Source organism: Larimichthys crocea, chromosome III (assembly GCF_000972845.2).
Source record: "Larimichthys crocea isolate SSNF chromosome III, L_crocea_2.0, whole genome shotgun sequence".
NCBI classification, from domain to species: Eukaryota; Metazoa; Chordata; class Actinopteri; family Sciaenidae; genus Larimichthys; species Larimichthys crocea.
The window spans coordinates 26,452,891-26,471,284 of NC_040013.1; the positions used below are offsets into that span (position 1 = coordinate 26,452,891).

General features: G+C 41.9%; 1 long non-coding RNA gene across 1 annotated transcript in view; it reads left to right on the forward strand.

Moving 5' to 3' along the window:
* The first annotated feature begins 12,225 nt into the window (after window positions 1-12,225).
* Window positions 12,226-18,394, forward strand: part of LOC113745623 (uncharacterized) — a 52,937-nt gene continuing 46,768 nt past the window's right edge. The window contains exon 1 of the long non-coding RNA XR_003462261.1: window positions 12,226-12,344. This is a non-coding gene — a long non-coding RNA (uncharacterized LOC113745623). The remainder of the gene's footprint in view (window positions 12,345-18,394) is intronic.

Here is an 18,394-nt window from a genome sequence, read left to right on the forward strand (position 1 = left end):
GTGTGGGGGGGTTTAATTTCTTGGCTGCGTTTGTACATGTACCCTGCAGAAGACTTTTCCCTTACATCAAAGAGGGCTGTCTGTGAATAATATTTTGTCACATAAGAATTGATGGATGGATTTGTAACTTCTTGCAATACACAGATTCGTCAGATTATGATGTAATATATAGACAGTGAGTGGGTGAAAATGCATTTATTCACAAAGTTTTAACAGCTCCAGATGCAGTTTCTCATTCTGTTAATCAGTTAAGCTCATCTGTCATAATGTATCTGTTTGTGCACTTTTGCCACTGAGACATTGACTTTGTGTTGTAGTGTTTGCATGTGCTTGTTTTCCTGGTGTTGTTAAACCTCAGGTCAAGCTCCCAACCCATAAGACCATAACTATCACTTAGACTGACCAGCTCCTTACATGGCACACAGTGGTTATTTCACCACGACCATCTATCACAACATATTCCTATTGGCTTAACATTATCTTTCCTCGTCTACGCACGCACACACACGCACAAACAGACATTAAAAAAAGAAACTAAGTCATTGAGTTTTCCAACTTGGTCACTGAGCTTATATGTGGAAAAATGTCTTCCTTTGTTGACAGGATGATGCCTTACTCACTACAGCGCTGACAAAAGTCTGTCTGCAAATGTGGCGATCCTGGAAGTAAAATGAAATGCTAAATGACAGCATGTTAGCATGAATGAGACAAACGTCATTGCCATGGTAGCAACGGTATTAAATAAATAAATGACTGGGCCTACAGTGTAATTGCCCATCAGAGCCTGGAACATTGCACAATTATAAGATCCGTCCAACAAAGACCATTCTGTTGTTTAAACCAGAGAGCAATCATATTACATACAGAGCTAGCATGGAAATTGTGATGGCCTCGTGCAAAGATATGAATAGTAGGCCCATAATAGTTGTGGCTTTCCCTGAATGATCCCTTTTGAACCAACAGTTGGTTATAGCATTGCCTTCAAATCGCTTTAGCTGTCCGCCACTGTCAGACAAAAAGAGAACCACCTACTTTCAGTGTTTTGGTCAAGATATAATGCGTTTCACAGGTGTAGGAGTCTTGGGGTAATTGGTAATGGGCAGCGGCAACTGGGGCCCCTGTGTGCCACCTGGAGAATCACACTTCCCCCGCCAACCACCACCCATTTACTCCCCCGAGCACCCACACGCACACACAGTAGTCGCAGAAGGATGTTCCTTGAAAGCAGAAAGAGAGAAAACTGGCTCTCAATGTGGATGTATAAATAGTCCTCTCACTGCACAACATGTTCTGTTTTGATGTAATTATGGTGCAGGAAGAGCCTGGTTTAGCGCTTTTGGGCAACCGTTGTGGGGTCTTTAACAAGGGATTTGGTAAGGAAAACGGTTGCACCTGGCTGTGCTGGTAGGGAGAAGAAGGAAAGAAAAGACAGAGAAGCGAGGAGGCAGAGAGGGTGAGACAGACAGTGCGAGAGAGGGTGAGAGACACTCTCTTCGCGCACACACACTCAGTTATAGGCACATGCACACACACACACACATTCGCTGTTGTGAGAACACCTGGACTTGATGAGTTAAACCTGCTGCAAAGTGGAAAACAAAGAGGACTGAGGGGTAACACGAGCTGGGGCATGAAGCAGACACTTTATAATCTCATTCAAATGGATCATTTAGGCCCCCCAACGCCAGTTGGTGTCACTTGCCAACATGTTGGATTGATTAAATTTATAGAAATCCCCTGAGAACGATCGGCTTGTTAACAAAAGTTGAGGAGACAGACGTTTCATTGGCAGGCTTCGCCTCTTTTTTTTTTTTTCAGACAGGCGAACAGAGGACAAAATGAGCTAATGCTCACTGAGGAACAAAGAGGCCGATATGATGATGTGTAAAAACTTTGTTCAGGTATCCATAGTGACAGAGTACAATATCATTTTTATGTGACCTAGAGTTACACTGTCCTACAGGGCATGATCACAGTTTATGAAACCAGATTGAGACAGTTTTTTTTATAGAAGTATGTGTGCTGAACACAAGGGGGAGCACTTATCCTTTCCCTGCGTTCCCCAGGCCGCACAGCCTGCCGTCACTTCAGAGCGAAGCAATCTTTTCCACTCCATTGTTCCCTCTTATAAATCATGAAGTCCTGAATGTGTTCGCCTGAGTGTGTGTGAAAATATTCCGAACACAACCTATCCGTCTAATCAACCTAATCACACAGCCACCCACACAAACACACACCCTGTAAATATGGAATATATATATATTTTTTTTAAAAAGCAACATTTTACCTTCGCAAACTTTACCGAAAATCGAGTGCTCATACTAAACGCTGACAAAAACAAACATGACTCAAACACCAAAACGAAAGATGTAAACTTTTCAGGACATGTAAAGCAACTGTAGTAATTCCAAAACACAATGGAGCTCAACACGCTCCCTCTTAACACTTGTTCAGGCCTGTGGCATTGAATGATTTGAATTCTTACTCTGGTGAGTTTCCCCCCTCCGTGAATTAATTAGTCTTTGCCAAAGCGGGCCACATTTGTCATTCGAATTTATGCTAATGAGTGCCGAGGTCTCGTGGAAGAGCTGATAGGCCGGAGCAGCTGCTCTGTCCTTGCGGGGCCTAACTGTCTCCCCCTTTTTAACTGCTCCATCTCTCTGTCTACTCCTCTGTCTGGCTCCTCATCCCATTTCTCTCTTTCAGGTTTTGTCTCTCTGCCCCCTCCCCCTCTCCCCTGTTCAGCTTCTTCTCCCTCTCTCTCTCTCTCTCTCTCTCTCCTCCTTCTTGTCTCTCCTCCTGTGGCCTTATCATCCCACCTCCTCCTTTTCTTCAACCTCCCGCTGGTCCTGGGCTCCATGACCTGTCAGTGGAGAGGAGACTGCCCGTGTCCCAGGCTGATAAGGCAGCTAATTATCCAACACTTCACACACCAGGGGAAGTGGATCGGCAAACAGACAGCCAGAGCTATATGGGCTGCAAAAACACTGTCAGACATATGCATACACCACTAGGATACAACACAACACAAGTTCTATCTATAGCGAGATAGATAGATAGATAGATAGATAGATAGATAGATAGATAGATAGATAGATAGAACAAAGAGTAAAACACATGGAATTGGTCAAGTCTTTACAATAAATACCCCTACAGAGAGAAAGAACAGAGAGGTCCTGCCTCTCAAATGTTGTATTATACTGTTGTAAGCTGGTTGAAAAGTCAGTGGCACATCTTGGCAGCAATTTTAGGAGCTGAGCACTCCAATCCAGCCTCCCCGGCTCCCCATTTGATGGAGTAGAAATAAGCACTTTGGTGCTGTTTCTGCAATGTTCAAATGCACCATTGGTGGAGGGAGAGGTCCACGTTCTGTAATGCTCTATTTTGAAGTTTGCTTCAAGTAGCGGCCAAGGGGTTTGAGACAGTATGTTACAGGACAATCCGACCAGACAATATTATGTATTTTCCTTTTTTTTGTCCGTCTACGTAGCAAATGTTCTGTCCCGGTCTTTCACTACTGCGGTTTTGGTCGGCGAGTTACATTATAGAATACAACACAGCATCGGAATGGGACTTTGATAGTGTCTTGATCCAGTCTGATCAATTACATTACGCCCGTGTCAGCAGTTTTTCTCCAGTAATAACCAGTTTAATGCTGCTGCGTTTTTCAAGGCTTCTTCTTCTTCAGATGTTAAAGTGACCAACAGAGGAGGATGGAAAGTTTAACATAGTAAATATTTCACCTTTCCAACTGAACTCAAGTCAAACTATCACATGGACCAAAATTCATTTACTGTAGAGCTTCTAATTGGCTTAGCATGGAATGCTGAGCAGACACCATATTTATACTTTTTAGTCTTAATCAAATTACATTGGGAACTTTATGTGTTTATCACATCGTTCCCAACACCCTAGAGTGTCTTCAGTAATTTGGCTCAGATACATTCCACCTACTCAAAGAGGAGAGTGAGGACTAATGTCATTTCGAGGGGATTATTGTGATCTTTCAACACATCTTTGGGGGGGTTAAGCATGTTGTTAAAGAGAGGAAGGGAAGAGCAAGACAAGTGATAAAACCCCACTATAGAGCCTCTGTTTTAACTTTCACATTTCCTCCCCTCTCTCTCTCTCTCTCTCCTCCGATCTCTCTCATTTTCTCCCTCACAGCACCAAAAGCCATATTATGTGCTTGTCAAGATGGATAAACCCCTCAGCCAAACGTTCAGATGAAAACAAATAAGTAGGAGACGTTCATGTAATCGCTTCTGCCAGAGAAAGGCTTTAAGAAGAACATAAACACTTTCTGGAAATGTGCCTCGCATGTACTAATTCCCTCACGCTTTTGTTTGAGTCTCATTCAACTTCAGGACCATTTCATACTGCGCCATGATGAGATGTCACCATTGGAGACACGCTTAAAACTACTTTGCAACACGGTTAGCAGCACCGAACAAAAATATGAGATCATATTACCTTGCTGCTTGTAAAACTGTCATGATTATATTCCGGGGAATTAAGAAAAGAATTCTTTAATTAACCTGGCTACGATTACGAATGTGGAGACGGCAAGAAAAAAAAAAATTGGGGAACTGCCACTACTTTTTAAAATGATCAAACTCAGAGTGCCTCATTATCAGGTCACGGATGCTCTTTGTTTGTAGTGGTGTGTTTTTCTACTGGATAGCTGGGCCCTTTCACATGAGAAAAGTCCCCCAACTGTCACTGCACTCCCACAATCTTTCCAGCCAACCCCTCTAGTAAAGTTCCCATGGTGGTCCTTGGACAGCTCACAGACAAGCGCTCCAACTGCTTCAGTCAGACAGGGAGTTTGCTTAGGTTGTCACACCACAGTGTGACTTCAAATTCTGGTGGAGGACCATGGAAATTAGAATTATTGACCCACTATATGCAAGAAAAATGTATTTCTCTTTCCGCATAAATTAAAAAATACTGAGTAAGCACATTTGGTCTCAATTAAATAAATATCACATCAACACAGCAACCAGCTGGGGGGTTCAGTGCCTCTTTATGTTGCACACCTTTCTCCTTTGTCCTTTTACCATGCATATGATGCAAAATATTGCCTTGTGCAGCAACGTTAATACAGAAATAGCAGGCAGTGAGCGATAGAAAGTGAGAGAGAGAGAGACAGAGGGGGAAAGAGAGAGTCAGAGAGAGAAGATGGCTTTGTGAGATGAGAAAAACACAGTGACCAAACGGATGCTGAAAAGTTTAAGAGAGAAAGCTCTCCTCTTGTTAAATATTAATGTGATAGGACATGCAACTTTCCTAACTTTCCCCGAGTTTCTTCAACACACTCAGCGTACATGCAGTGCTGTAGAGTCAATTTCTCCTCTGAATCTCAGCCTGAAACTAAAAGGTCTGTATCTTTGCCTTGCCTCAGTGCTCACAATTAAAGCTTTAAAGCAATGTCTCTTTCAGCTAAATGTCACATCTATATCAACAAATCAAGTAAACCTTACATGACTTTTAACGCTAAATCTACAATCATTTTCTGTTTATATAGTGAAATGGAGCAGCTCGAGAATCGATTTCTCTTCAGCAGTCACACGTCTAAAAAGAAAAATAAGTCCGTGTGATGTGGTTGGAATTTTAAGGAAAACCGTAAAGCCGTGCAATGGGTAAATCCCAAAGACTAACACTCGGCTTGTTAAATGGGAGCATTGAGAAGTCGATGCTTTGGACTAGCCTGATTTCAAAGTGATGTAATACACACAGAGCACAAATAGCAACTGGATGAAGGGCTGTGGCCATGACCTCTGTGTCTAGGGAACTCATTTTCATAGTAACTAAACACCAATGAAATGTCTTCTCTGGAATGAGCCAAGCCAGAGCACCGACCATCCAATAAAAGGGACAGGGATACATAAATATGCTGAACAGGAAATAATATTGAAGATGTAAAATAAAACTATACAAACCTGTACCGGTGACGTCTTTAATTTCCTCTCTACTACATTTCATCTGTCAAATATTAATCTATTGAGAACAGTTGTTGAAATAAAAAAAATAAAACAATACAATGTGTCTCTGCTTTGCGAATCAATGCAGTTTTAAAGCGTTTCTTTGGTAATACACAGCAACTGTATTTACTGAATCTCACATTATCTGCTGTTAATAAGATAAAATCCAACAAAATGACATTATCATGAACTGAAAGCAGATTGCAATGTGAACATTTACTATGATTTCATTCAGTTCAATTACTTCAGCCAAAAGGATTGAGCTGTGGATGGCCATGTAAGCCTGGTTTTAGGCCTGTGGCGTGTTAACTAAAAAGCAGACAGAGCATGTCAAGCCTGTGGGCCAGCTGGCAGGGCTCTAGTGTTTGTGTTGTGCTAGTTGGGATGTCAGGGCTAGAGTGGGCTGAAGGGGGCTGGAGGGGCTACAGGAGGACCAGGCCTCCTCCAGACTTGGCTGCTCTGACTAAATGGACCAGATCAATCACATTGGACGGCCCTGTGACAGTGAGTTAAGGTTCTGCGGCACGGCACAGAGTTTTTGGACACAACGGCCCTCGGCAAGACTAGCTGGCTGGCTGGCAGACGCACGCAACCGTTCCTCTCGCTTTCCTTGGGCTCACCAAGCAGATGGCGATGGCAAGGACGGAGGCGACAAGCCTGCCGTCAATCCCAAGCCCCCGTCCATCCGGAGACAAGTGATGAGAGAGATTAGGGTGTGGGAGATGTGGAGAAGGATGGAATGGATAGTGTGGATGGAGGGTGGACTTGTGTCAGCCAGGTCTGCACTGGATCATACACAGCTGGGCAGGGCTGGCCTGGCCTGAGGCTGGATCTATGAGGCGTGGCGCTGGATAGTGGTTTGGGGATACAGTGGCAATGGAGGTCCCAGACAGTGGTGCAGTATGGTAACATGTCTGAGGTCTGCCTGGCACTGTTTCTGTCGGAATGTGTGTGTGTGTGTGTGTCCCTAGAGGTAATGCCAGCTCTGTGTTTGGTGGCATCCAGAGATGGGGCAGGGCTAGCCTCATGTGGAGACACTCAAGAGGCAGAGTTGGAGGAAAATATGACCTACATTGCCATAAGGGAGGGAGGATGCTTAGCTTTCACAATACACACAGCGGCGATCTGAATACTTTGTGTGTACAATAACTATACAACATGTATAATTTTATCCTGAAGACATTCTTTATACAAATTCCTGAGCAGCCTACATTTAACCCTATAATATATTCTAAAAATGACTTTGTTTCTGTGCAATTGTTCATATTTCAAGTTTCATAATGTTCTTTTCATCAGCAGGACAGGTTCTAGCAGTGGTAAAAAGATAAATGTTAGAGATTGTGACCTGATTTTCAATAAGTGTCTGAAGAAAAGATTCATTGAGCTTCATTGTTTACTCAGACTAAATAATACCGTATGGCAGAATACAGTTAGTTTCTGTCAGTATGTACCCTGGCGAAGCTTGCAATCCATACATTTGGAAGGTGCGTGTAAAAATGCCACAGGCATTTTATTCTTAATCCAGATTTGATCTGATTCTTGTTACAAAAACTGTGTGTGGTGGTGGTGGCGGCGGTGGTGATACTGGCTTGTCACACGGCTTTGTTTACTTACTGACAATGAATCCACCCACTTATTTCTATCCAAGTGGCAAAGAGTGTTTCTTTTTTTTCCTGAGAAGCCAAATTTCAAAGCTCCAAAAAAATCTGCAATATATTCACTATGCAAGAGGCTTTGCTGTATTCATTGATTTTCCTATAATAATGTTGTCTGAATTGATTTTAATTATTATTCAATCCATGTGTATCAAGAGAATCTAATCCAGCTATTGAGCGTCCATCATTCCTTTCAATGTGCTGTACATCTGTTTGAAATCATTAAATGGACTGAAATGAATGCCGTTGCAAAATGATTTCAAACCGTGCACAGTGGTTATAATATTGAATCCTGGTAATAGTTCTGGCCCTGCAACATAAAAATAGAAATTGGCAACAATGATCTACTCCTTTGTTAAAGACATACATAGCCAGAAAAGAAGGCAAAAGCAATAAGGAACAACATAATAGCACTCACAAAGTCTGGCCCTTGAATGTAATTGCAGTGTACATTGAACAGCTCTTTTAGAACTAAGCCTTTATTGTTTTTTAAACTTCTTATTCCTCTGTAGTTTGAAATCCAATTGAGACCCTATGGAAAAGTATTTAACTCATCTCCCCCAATAACCTTGGATGATGACCAGCACAAACCAATGGGCTCTAAGACACATTACAAATATTTATCAGAACCGCCATAGACGCCTGTGTCTCGCCATGCTCTGGACACTGTAACTAATTGGAGATCCTTTTTTGTTATCACTCCTCTCTTGGTGGTTGCAATGTAAACAGGGTGTTATAAAAGTGCCCTTATGGTGTGGAGGGAAGCGAGCGAGGCCACTCTGGCACTTACACGGCATGCCTTATAAATAAGTAATGGTACTGGACGTGTAGCGGTTAGTCATAGAGGAGGAAGGTCTGCGCATCAACCCCACCTCTGTTTGCCTTGTACATATTTCATAAGATGTTGGGGTGGAGGGAAGTGGGAGGTTGTGGGGCATATGGGAGGGTGGTTGAAATAAAAGGCATCTCACACAAGCTCCTCTCTGTTCACTGTCATGGGTCTGTTACTATTAATAATACCAAGTGTCCTCTCTCTCTCTACTGATACAAGTTCATGGTGTTTTTCTCCTCCCTGCCTTCCTGTATTTGACAACAAAATAGAGCCAGCTGCCGTTGTGCCCACTGTAACCCAGCGAGAACACAGCACAGGTTGCACAGTGTTAGTTTTAACAATTAAGACAAAGTTTCCTTTACACACTCCAGATGACCATTTCCTCAAGGGCTCTGATTAAAGTTGGCGTGGAAAAGTACACACAAACTTTCAGACTTCAGACAGAGAAAAGAAACAGGTTAAGTCATATAACCATAAATGTGGATGTCTGCTCAGTATGTCCAGTCAGATCTTTAATCTTTTATTATTTAAAATAGTTTAAAACTGAGCATCAGAACTACTTGTACCTGGTTAGTGAGCTTTGGTTACAGTTATTGATTAGATGCTGTAGTTGATCTTCTTACCTCTCCGTTCACAATCATGTTGCCTATTAAACAGAACATGAATCAGCTTGAAAGTCGCTAATGATTCCCCACCAATCAATGACCTTCATGTATTCATGATAACATAATGGAGGTCATGTTAGCTGTGTAGATCAGGATCCTGTTTACTGTTTAGTCACTGCTCAAAACACACCTTGAATTATTGATCGGAAGGAAGAAAGTCCTTCAGAACGATATTATCCAAATCATGCTCAATAAAAATACAAATAGACTAAAAGCTAACATTAATTAAGTGGTGTCTCTGTGGAAGATTATGTGTCACACAGTTTTGGCACAGTTTGATGTCTTTAGGTTCAAATGAGATATCATTAAAGGAAAATAAAATCTGGCAAACTCAATGCATACATACGTATAGAGCTTGAATCCCATATATTAAAAAAGTATGAAAAAGACTGTGCCTTCTTTATCCCAGTCTCAAACTCCAGTGCTCTCATGCTGTACCTACCTGCATGATAAATGGCCGTGCTACAGATCAATCCCAGACAAAAGCATGCTCTCACACAAGCGTTGATCTTGAATAATGTTAAGGATAGTATTTCCACCAGAAGAGTGGAGCAGAGGGAGCATGAAAACGTCACGTATCTGAAAACCTACTCTAAGTAAAAGTGCTCATCTAGGCCACAGCTTCAATATCACAGGCCACATTCGTATATGCAACAACCCAAGTTTCCTCTGTCTTTCCCCCTTCTCTCGCCTCTCGGTTGACTTTGTAACGAGTATTTAACCTCCAGTTTCCCATCCGCCAGTTTTGTATTGGTCAAACCAAATATGACAGTATTTTTACTAGGAGTGAGTGAGCATACCTGTCTTTCTCAACTGTGTTACACAGGCATATATATATATATATAAATATATATATTTATATAAAAGCACACAATCACTGAAGAGTACCTAACCTGTTGCCAGGTTACTGCCTGCTAGCCTGCAAGCACAGCCTCTCAAGGTGGACCAAAGACTGAACAGATAGCTAGCTGAGCCTCAGCAGCACACCTCTAAATATAAAGTCTTCAGCTCTTGTCTGTTTGCAGTTCTCTCCCCCCTCTTTGGAGGAGGTTAATGGGAGGCGATGGTCGCGCGCTGTTGCCAAGGGCAAGTAAGCCTCAGGCCACCACACATCTGACTGTCCGTTGTGTGTGTAAGTGTGAGTGTGTGTGTGTGTGAGTATGTGTAATTGACCAGTATATGGCCAATGTGGGATTTTATACCTACTCTGAGAGAGAAAAGAAAAACCCATTTACCCAACTACCTGAGACTTACTAACACTAACTAAGCTGCATGCTACTTCACAAAGATGATGCACAAACAAGGTGATTATGCCTCCCTCAATGTCCTCATAGGTTCACATGAGGGCAGCCTATTCAAGCGTGTTATTTTGTTACTATCCTTAGATAGTTCAAAAATGATTTTGTTTGTGCAACGTTCAACTAGAATAGATCGTAAATAGATCACATGGAGCATATCAAAGCTGCTACATGAGGACAGAATGTCACCAGAAGTGTTAGTTTAACTCTAAGTAAAGTGTTGCGAAACTTAATGTATGCTGGTGTACTGTACCTAGTGTTGAGTTATGTGGGTCAGACAGTGTGCTCCTGGGGGCCGGTTCCAGCCTGCAGCTGAGGGATTTGGCTGAGTCAGCATCTCCAGTCCACTCTCTGGGACCAGGATGCAGCGCTGTGTTCCGCTGTGACTAGGCAACCAGCCTCAATGTTATGTGCACACATGCAACTGCTGTGCCTCTCTCTAATTTAAGTCTGGCTGTGTCCCACTTTTTACCTCAAGCAGTCAGGACAATGCAGCTATACTTCATAGTATCAGTCTACAGAGGTGACTTATGTAAAGAAAAACAACCGTGCATCCATTTTCACTCCTTGATCCAATTTTCAGTTGCTACGTTGTCGTACGGTTACACGTTTTTTTTTTTCAGTTCATCCTGACATTTGTTGGTTGTTATGATTTGCATGAATGTATTGTCGTATGTGGACACTAAAATCATCTCTCACCTTTTTGTTTAGCTAGACGCCTGGTTCACTGAAAACTGCACCAGCCATCAGTCAACCTTATTGTAATTTTCTTTTTTTACATATCTAATGCACAATCAAGGTGTAATCTAATCTGCTTTTATAAAATGGCTGAAACCAAAATAGAAATGGAATATACATAACCCCTCTGGTGGTGTCCCGTTCTGAAGATGCAGAGATTTGAAAGGGGCTGACCAGAGCTCAATTGTTAATGCTGGGGATGACAGAGGACTGAGTTGTTAGGATGATGCAAATGGATATATTGTGTTCAGTAGTTCATCCCGGCGAGCTTGTGATAAATAATAAAGTTTTATTCAGTTTCTCCATCTCTGGCTCCATGTGATGAAACCTCAAATTGACGTTTCCCCATTTCTTCTTTATGATAGGGTACATGCAGGTGGCAAGTTGAGAAAAAAAAGGGGGTTGTTCAGAGCAGCAATGCTTAGTAGCTCTTTCAAGTAGTCAGGAAGCATATTAAAAACTGACTTAATATTGCATGTATCCAGACACCTTGGAAACAATTCTGTACCATTTTAATAAGGTTTATTTGTTTTAATTTAATAACTAATAGTTATTGAATGACACATTCATTTAGAACAATAATATAGCAGCAAACAACCATTTGCTTTTTGCTGCTCTGAGCTAGGCAGAGCAGACAGGCTGGGTGTCTGCAGGGCGGGCTGCCCCTCCTGGCACACACCTGGTCGGACACGAGACGGCAACGGAGACATCGGTGTGTTTACCAGGAAAACTACAGCTCACAACCTGCTGTATCAGCACCGACGCTGGCTGTTTGTTTTACAAAGCATCCACAAGAAAAAACACAGACACAACCAAAGCTGCACAAAGCTTACACAGCCTCTGTGAAAACTGTTAGTCTCACTCATTGTCCTTGAGAATTAACATACTCAACACTTTGATAAACAGTAAACATCAAATTGAGAGGCCCATGTTGCTTTTTACCAAGCTACTGAAGCAGTGTGAATTTAAAAAAAAATAATAAAGTTGGGGGTGAAAAAGCTTGTCAAAATGTCATGTCATTAAGTAACACGGAAGTGGGCGTGGCTGATTAGACGCACCTGGACATGTTCCTGCATGTGAGTCCCCTTCATGTGAGACATGTGTGACATCTAACTTGGTGAATTAAGGATTTACTTCGATCAAACCAGAGCTGACTAACAAGGACACCTTTGGTAAGTTTTATTTTGCTTCTGTCAAGAAGTTGCAATGTTACGATGATGTGCAGGGTAAAATTAGCATTTTTGTCAATGGAGTCTGGTGGTGAGAGATGTCACTTGATGTCAAATGATCTTACTCGAACTAAAAGGTCTAGATCTGCAGGGATCTTTTCCATAATGTCGTCAGAGTAAAATCTGCACTTTTGAGCAAATATTTTCACATCTCACCAGGTGAAAGTGATTATTTTATTTATTATTTTAAGATGGGTTTGGTTAGTTTGTATTTTATGATTATATGTGAGGCAAAATTGCTGTTTTTTCTTCAATGGACTCTTATTTTGGTCTCAGGTGCTCAGGACTATGAGTGGCAGTGAATTTTGTATGTACAATCTTTAACTCATCTATATAAAAAACAATAATCGCAGACTTGGCTGAACCTCTTCTTAGATCTTCTCCTGGCCACAAAGATGTTGGACATATGTGCTCTCTATCTCTGATCGGATAGAGCTCTCTTATACAGATATTACTTCACTTCAGAAAGGTTACCGTGGATACATGGCTATTACTTAATTGCTCAGCTTGTGGCATTTTGAGCCACTACTGGCTGCCCCTATAATTACTCAATTCCAACAATTCCATCCATTGCTCCCATTCAGCTGTGATTTGAATAATTGTACAGTGAACCATTTCTGAGCCTAGTGGAGTGCCTTGGATCCTGTTATGGGTCATTGTGATTAAGAGGTAGTGAGTAATTGTGGGAGCTTTTGGAGTCACTTGAGGTTGATAGCAATGGTTATAACTGGCCATCTGTCTCTCTCACTGAATCAACACACTGGTCATGATGGACATCAGGGAATCAAAGGGTTATATTCTATGGTTAGTCTGTGGCAGTTATTTGGATTGAGCAATTTAGTGTGGTGAAATTCCATTTAATGGGGGCACTGACATGTGCTATTATGTAGAGACTGAATATCTTGGTCCTGTTAGAGACTTTTTTTTTTTTTCCACACATGCCTCCTATCAGATTTCAAAATCTTGAACCTGAAAATGATTCCCAATATTTTGAACATTATAAACAAACATTTATCCCTCTTGCCTCCCTCCATTTACGCACATGCACAGACAGAGGGAAGCAAAAGAACAAAAGAAAAAAGCACTATATAGATTTGTCAGTTGGGGTGGTTGTCTCATAAAGTCTTAGATCACGATGTGATGAAGTGAACCAAGACAACAGCAAGCAGCAGCGTTTCATTACATTTCATTTACAACTGCCGCTCCATCAGCATGCCTTTATGGGCCCCAGAACTCCTTTTTGTGTGGCTTTGCTGTTGCATACTTGTGTGTGTGTGTGTGTGTGTTTGTGTGCGTCGGCAGCTCACATTTCAGAGGCCGCCCGCTTTTACAGTAACTCCTGATGACAATACCGTGGTACACAAATTACATACGGATTTTTTTTTTCCAGCTCTCCCCACAGGAATAACAATTTGTTTCGCCCAACATAAACACAATGCCATAATAAGGGGCTCATTATGAGGCGACCAGATTCATTTTGTCTGTAACAGGAGAAAATGCTCGGGAGATTTAACATGACAGCTCCTTTACAAGGATAAACATTTTTCTTTGATGCATTGCTGAATTTTTATACGTGGTATGTACAAATATCAATAGCATTTCACTGAATTATTGGATAGGGGGGGAAAAAAATATGTGTATGCTTCTCCTCTGATGAGAGATGAAAGTCATTAAGGATTTGATTCAGTTCCTATGGTTACATCTTAGATCAGTCTTACACTGGGTGATGTAGTGGACCAAGGAAATGGTGACATGCTTTTTTTTATGTACTAGATGTATGCACTGTATACTGCTTGTTAGGTGAATTATGAGAGGACTATAATGTGACTTCATAGAGTCCAAGTAACCCAGATATAGTGAGTGTTAAATGCTCTCAGTAGATTTGGAGTTCTTTATTCGCTGAAAATCAAAGAAACCGGCGCTTTCCTTTTGCACCCCCTCTGTGCTTTTGTCTTCCTTTAAGCCCTTGGTAGTCCTCAGCAGACAAGAGCAAGAGGCCGCTTGCTGTTAATGCTCTTCAGTGGAGAATTTATTTTAGCAGGGATACAGTGCATCATGCCAAAGGGAAGACTTCCTGACCCACAATCCGCTTAAGCCTCGACCAAGGGCACAGTGAGTTACGGCTCCCCACAGCATGGTGTCATGGAGAGAAGCATGGAGGAGCAGAGGTCTGGGGAACAGCGAGGCGCGTGGCAATCGATTTCTCCTTGGGGGAATTCAACACAGACACTGTTGTCGCTGTACTGATTCCTCTCTTCCACCTCTCTCTGCCCTCTATCTCTCGCTCTTCCTCCTTACTCTCAATCTATTTATTTATCCTCACTTTCGTCTCTCTCTTTCTGGCTCTTTCTCACCTTACTCAGGCCCACCTGCCACCCTCAGATCTGGAGGGGTTACTCCACAGTATCTGCTTCTTCGAATCCAAACAGCCTGAGCTTTGTGACTCCGGCCTGACCCAGCCCTAATTAAACACAATTAGATAAATCCCATGGACTAAGGCGTAATCCTCAGGACTGCAGCAGGAGCAAGAGAGAGCACAGGCGAGAGAGATAGTCGAGGGAAGAAGGGAGACTTGGCAGGAGAAGGGACAGTACATCCCTGCAGAACAAAGCCAAGCAGAGCGTCTAATGTATCAAACACATGGATTAGCGGTTAGCAGGGAGAGCTGGGGCAGAGCTAGAGCCTGTGGTTTCCAGCTGTCTTGGAGGCTGACTTGGCCCAGTGAGAGACAAGGGGCCCCGGTTGGTCTTGCGGGATGCCGAAAATCCATTTCTGAATGTGTAAATTGACAACTGCATAAAGATAACTAAATATATCATAATTCTGTCCGGGAGGATTTATTTTTGTTTGAAAAGACAGGTGCCGTGATTATTAGTTTTCCACGTTCATGTAACCAGAATCCCATGAAGAAACATGGAAAAAAAGGAAATAAGGCAGGACTGCATATTTCCTTCTGCCATGCTGAACAGAGACACACTTCTTGGTCCATTTTCAATGAAAAGAAATAGTTATTCCTCTTTTTCAAGTAGACTCAAGGCAGACTTGCTGTAGTTTTTTTGAGTTTGGGTGGATAACACATTATCTCTCTACAACACATGACTAAACAGAGCTGACGCGGTGATGCTTTTGGACAGGCGTTTCGCAAACAACAGGTATTCAGAACATCCTGATAACAAATTGTTCACACAGAGCAGTAACTGTGAGCCTGCTTCTTACGATCATCTTCTCACCTCTCCTATTGTGTTACGAAGGCTGCAATATTTTCATAACCGTGGAAAGATAATCTCGCACTTGACTCCCAGTATTGAGTCATTTCACCAGACCCACTTTTGGCCATGTATTATTCACGGGTATTCAAGCCCCACTCTGGCCCAGGGAGGAAGTGCTCTCTCCCAGTCTCCGTCACAGGATATCAGCCTCTAATTCATTATTCAACATGCTGGAGCAAGGCCACTCAGTCTAACTCAGAGATGCTGCTTGGACAGGAGAGGATAGTGTGGGACTACAGAGGTTGGTCTGAGGCCTCCAGTGATTTCCCTTTCCCTTTCTAGATGCTCGAATGGATGGAGTTGCATTGCATATCTGGGTTTCGGATCTAGTTACTGAATTTATGCTGTGTGGTGCCCAGCAATCACAGTTGTTTACTCACCTGATGAAGACAATGATGATGCCATTAGTGACTCTGATGATAATGACGATGCAGCTGTGTTTGCTGCTGCTGCTAAAATGACAGCGATAATAGAAATAATGATAATAATAATGACAGCAGTGTCAAACAATGGAAAACTTTATAATGAATATATACAATGTTTTTCATCTTCCTCCTGTGTCTTTACTTCTTCTGCACCTGCACAATTGTTTATCAGGGTGAACTCAATAAGACAGCTGGATTATGTAACGTCTTTGATTCAGTGTTTTAAAAGTTGAAAGCTGAAAACTTCGCCGGTGTATTATATCTCAGCTGAGACGTGATGATTACAGTGCTGCAGGTTGTACTGATACACTGACATGATATGAGGTAATGGACATATTTTAGGGCTGCACAATTAATCAAATATTAATTGTGATCCCGATTTTGCTTTACCTCAATGCACAATTGCGGCATATCAAATCAAGTTGTTCTTACTAACTAACAGCTGGTCAGTTCTGCTTCACTTTTGGGAAGCTGTCATGCCGGTGTGTGTTTGTGTGTGTGTGTGCACCCTGCAGCAGCAGTCTGTGCAAAATTTTCCTGGACGTTGTGGCATGCAATCCGGAGTAGAAAATTAATATACAGCGGAGAGCAGACAGGCAAAATGAAAATCACCCGAATATCTGGAGGAGAAGGCGAAGAGCTCGTCCCTTGAAATGGATCATCGTTTGTTGTTTGGACGTATTTGGGATTTAGGGCAAGTGATGTCAAAGCAAGAACAGTTTATATGCCAAAAGTGACAGACATATTTTCATACAAAAATCAACAAACTCAAATTCTGATGGGTTGCATGATGGGCAATGAGGTGAGGATTAACATGCTTTGCTGGTTAACCATGTATCATTCATACAGAGGATGTGACAACTTCACAAGATTTCTAATACTGTGCTGGGATACAGTATCATTATGATTAGGGCTGGGCGATATATCGATATATATTAATCTATATTGGTGTATTTGTAACGCGATATAGCACGAGACTATATCATTTATATCGATATAGTTTATTTTGCATTAGAATACAGTTCTTCCCACTTCGCTTTTATTTCTCCTCTCCCTCTGTCCAGGTCTCCCGCTGCTCGTTGACGTTGTCACGTCAGAGTCTCCAATAACTCCAGAAAAAGTCACTAGATTTGTCGTTAGTCGCTTTTTGGGAAAAAAACAAATCACTAGAGGCTCTGAAAAGTCTCTAAATACAGCGACAAAGTCACTAAATTGTCAACACTGGACCATTAATTAGTGTATCAATAAACAACCGAAGCAGCGGAGTTAGAGGTGGTGCACAGGTCTTGACCTGTCAGCTGTTGCAGTGCATTGTGGGATTTGTAGTATGAGTGGTGGGAGTGTGATTTACCGGCGAGTATCGCCATTCTGCTAAAAAATATTGAGATATGACTTTTGGTCCATGTCACCCAGCTCTAATTATGATCAGAAACTGTGCAAGTAAAGAAAGAGAACAAATCTCACATCTGCTGTACAACTTTGAGTTGAATCGTCAAACAATCAAGTACTATAACTATCTGTACATAGTATGGCACAATTTTTTTAGAAAAGTAAACACAACATTTTCCTTTCATAAAGAGGCTATAACAATTCCTGGGATCCAGTACCTCTTTTCTGCACTTTTAACCTTGTTAAAAAATAACACTGCCTGATCTTAAAGTGAAGTTTCTAAACACTGCTGTTATCTCTTTCTACTCTTCTGATATTAAACTGCTTTCTCACTGTCAAGCAAAAGCACCATGAAAAAGCAATAATACAATAAGTAGACAGTACTCGGATAGACTTGTTGGTAGATAGAGGCACACTTTTTAAACATCTATAAAATTTGCATCTATGTAAAAAAATAGTAGATGTAAACTATCAATTAAAAGCATCAACGCCCTCAAAAGTGAAGTTTCCAAATCCAAATTCGTAGTTGTGAGGTAGAGAAAAGTGGCTGAGAGGTCACATTTGAGGGCTTGGAAGAAGATCAATCAGTGTAAATTAGGTCAGCGCTGCGGAGGTCTCGGGAGGTGGATGACAGCAGGGAGACTTTCTGGTTTTGGGTCATCTGTGCCCCTGACAGAGCTAGCTGTAGACCAATGGGCAAACAACAGACCACCATCCATTTCCTTCCTTCCTTCCTGAGCTTTTCCTCTTTTGCTATCTTTTATAGAGCTTATAGAGCATCATCCTTCATTCATCCTTGGTATCTCTCACTTCCCTTTCTCATTTCCCTTTCTGCCCTATTATAATCACCCTCTCTATTTTTTAATCACTCTCCACTAAAACCATTAAATCTCCTTTTGTCCTTTGTTGG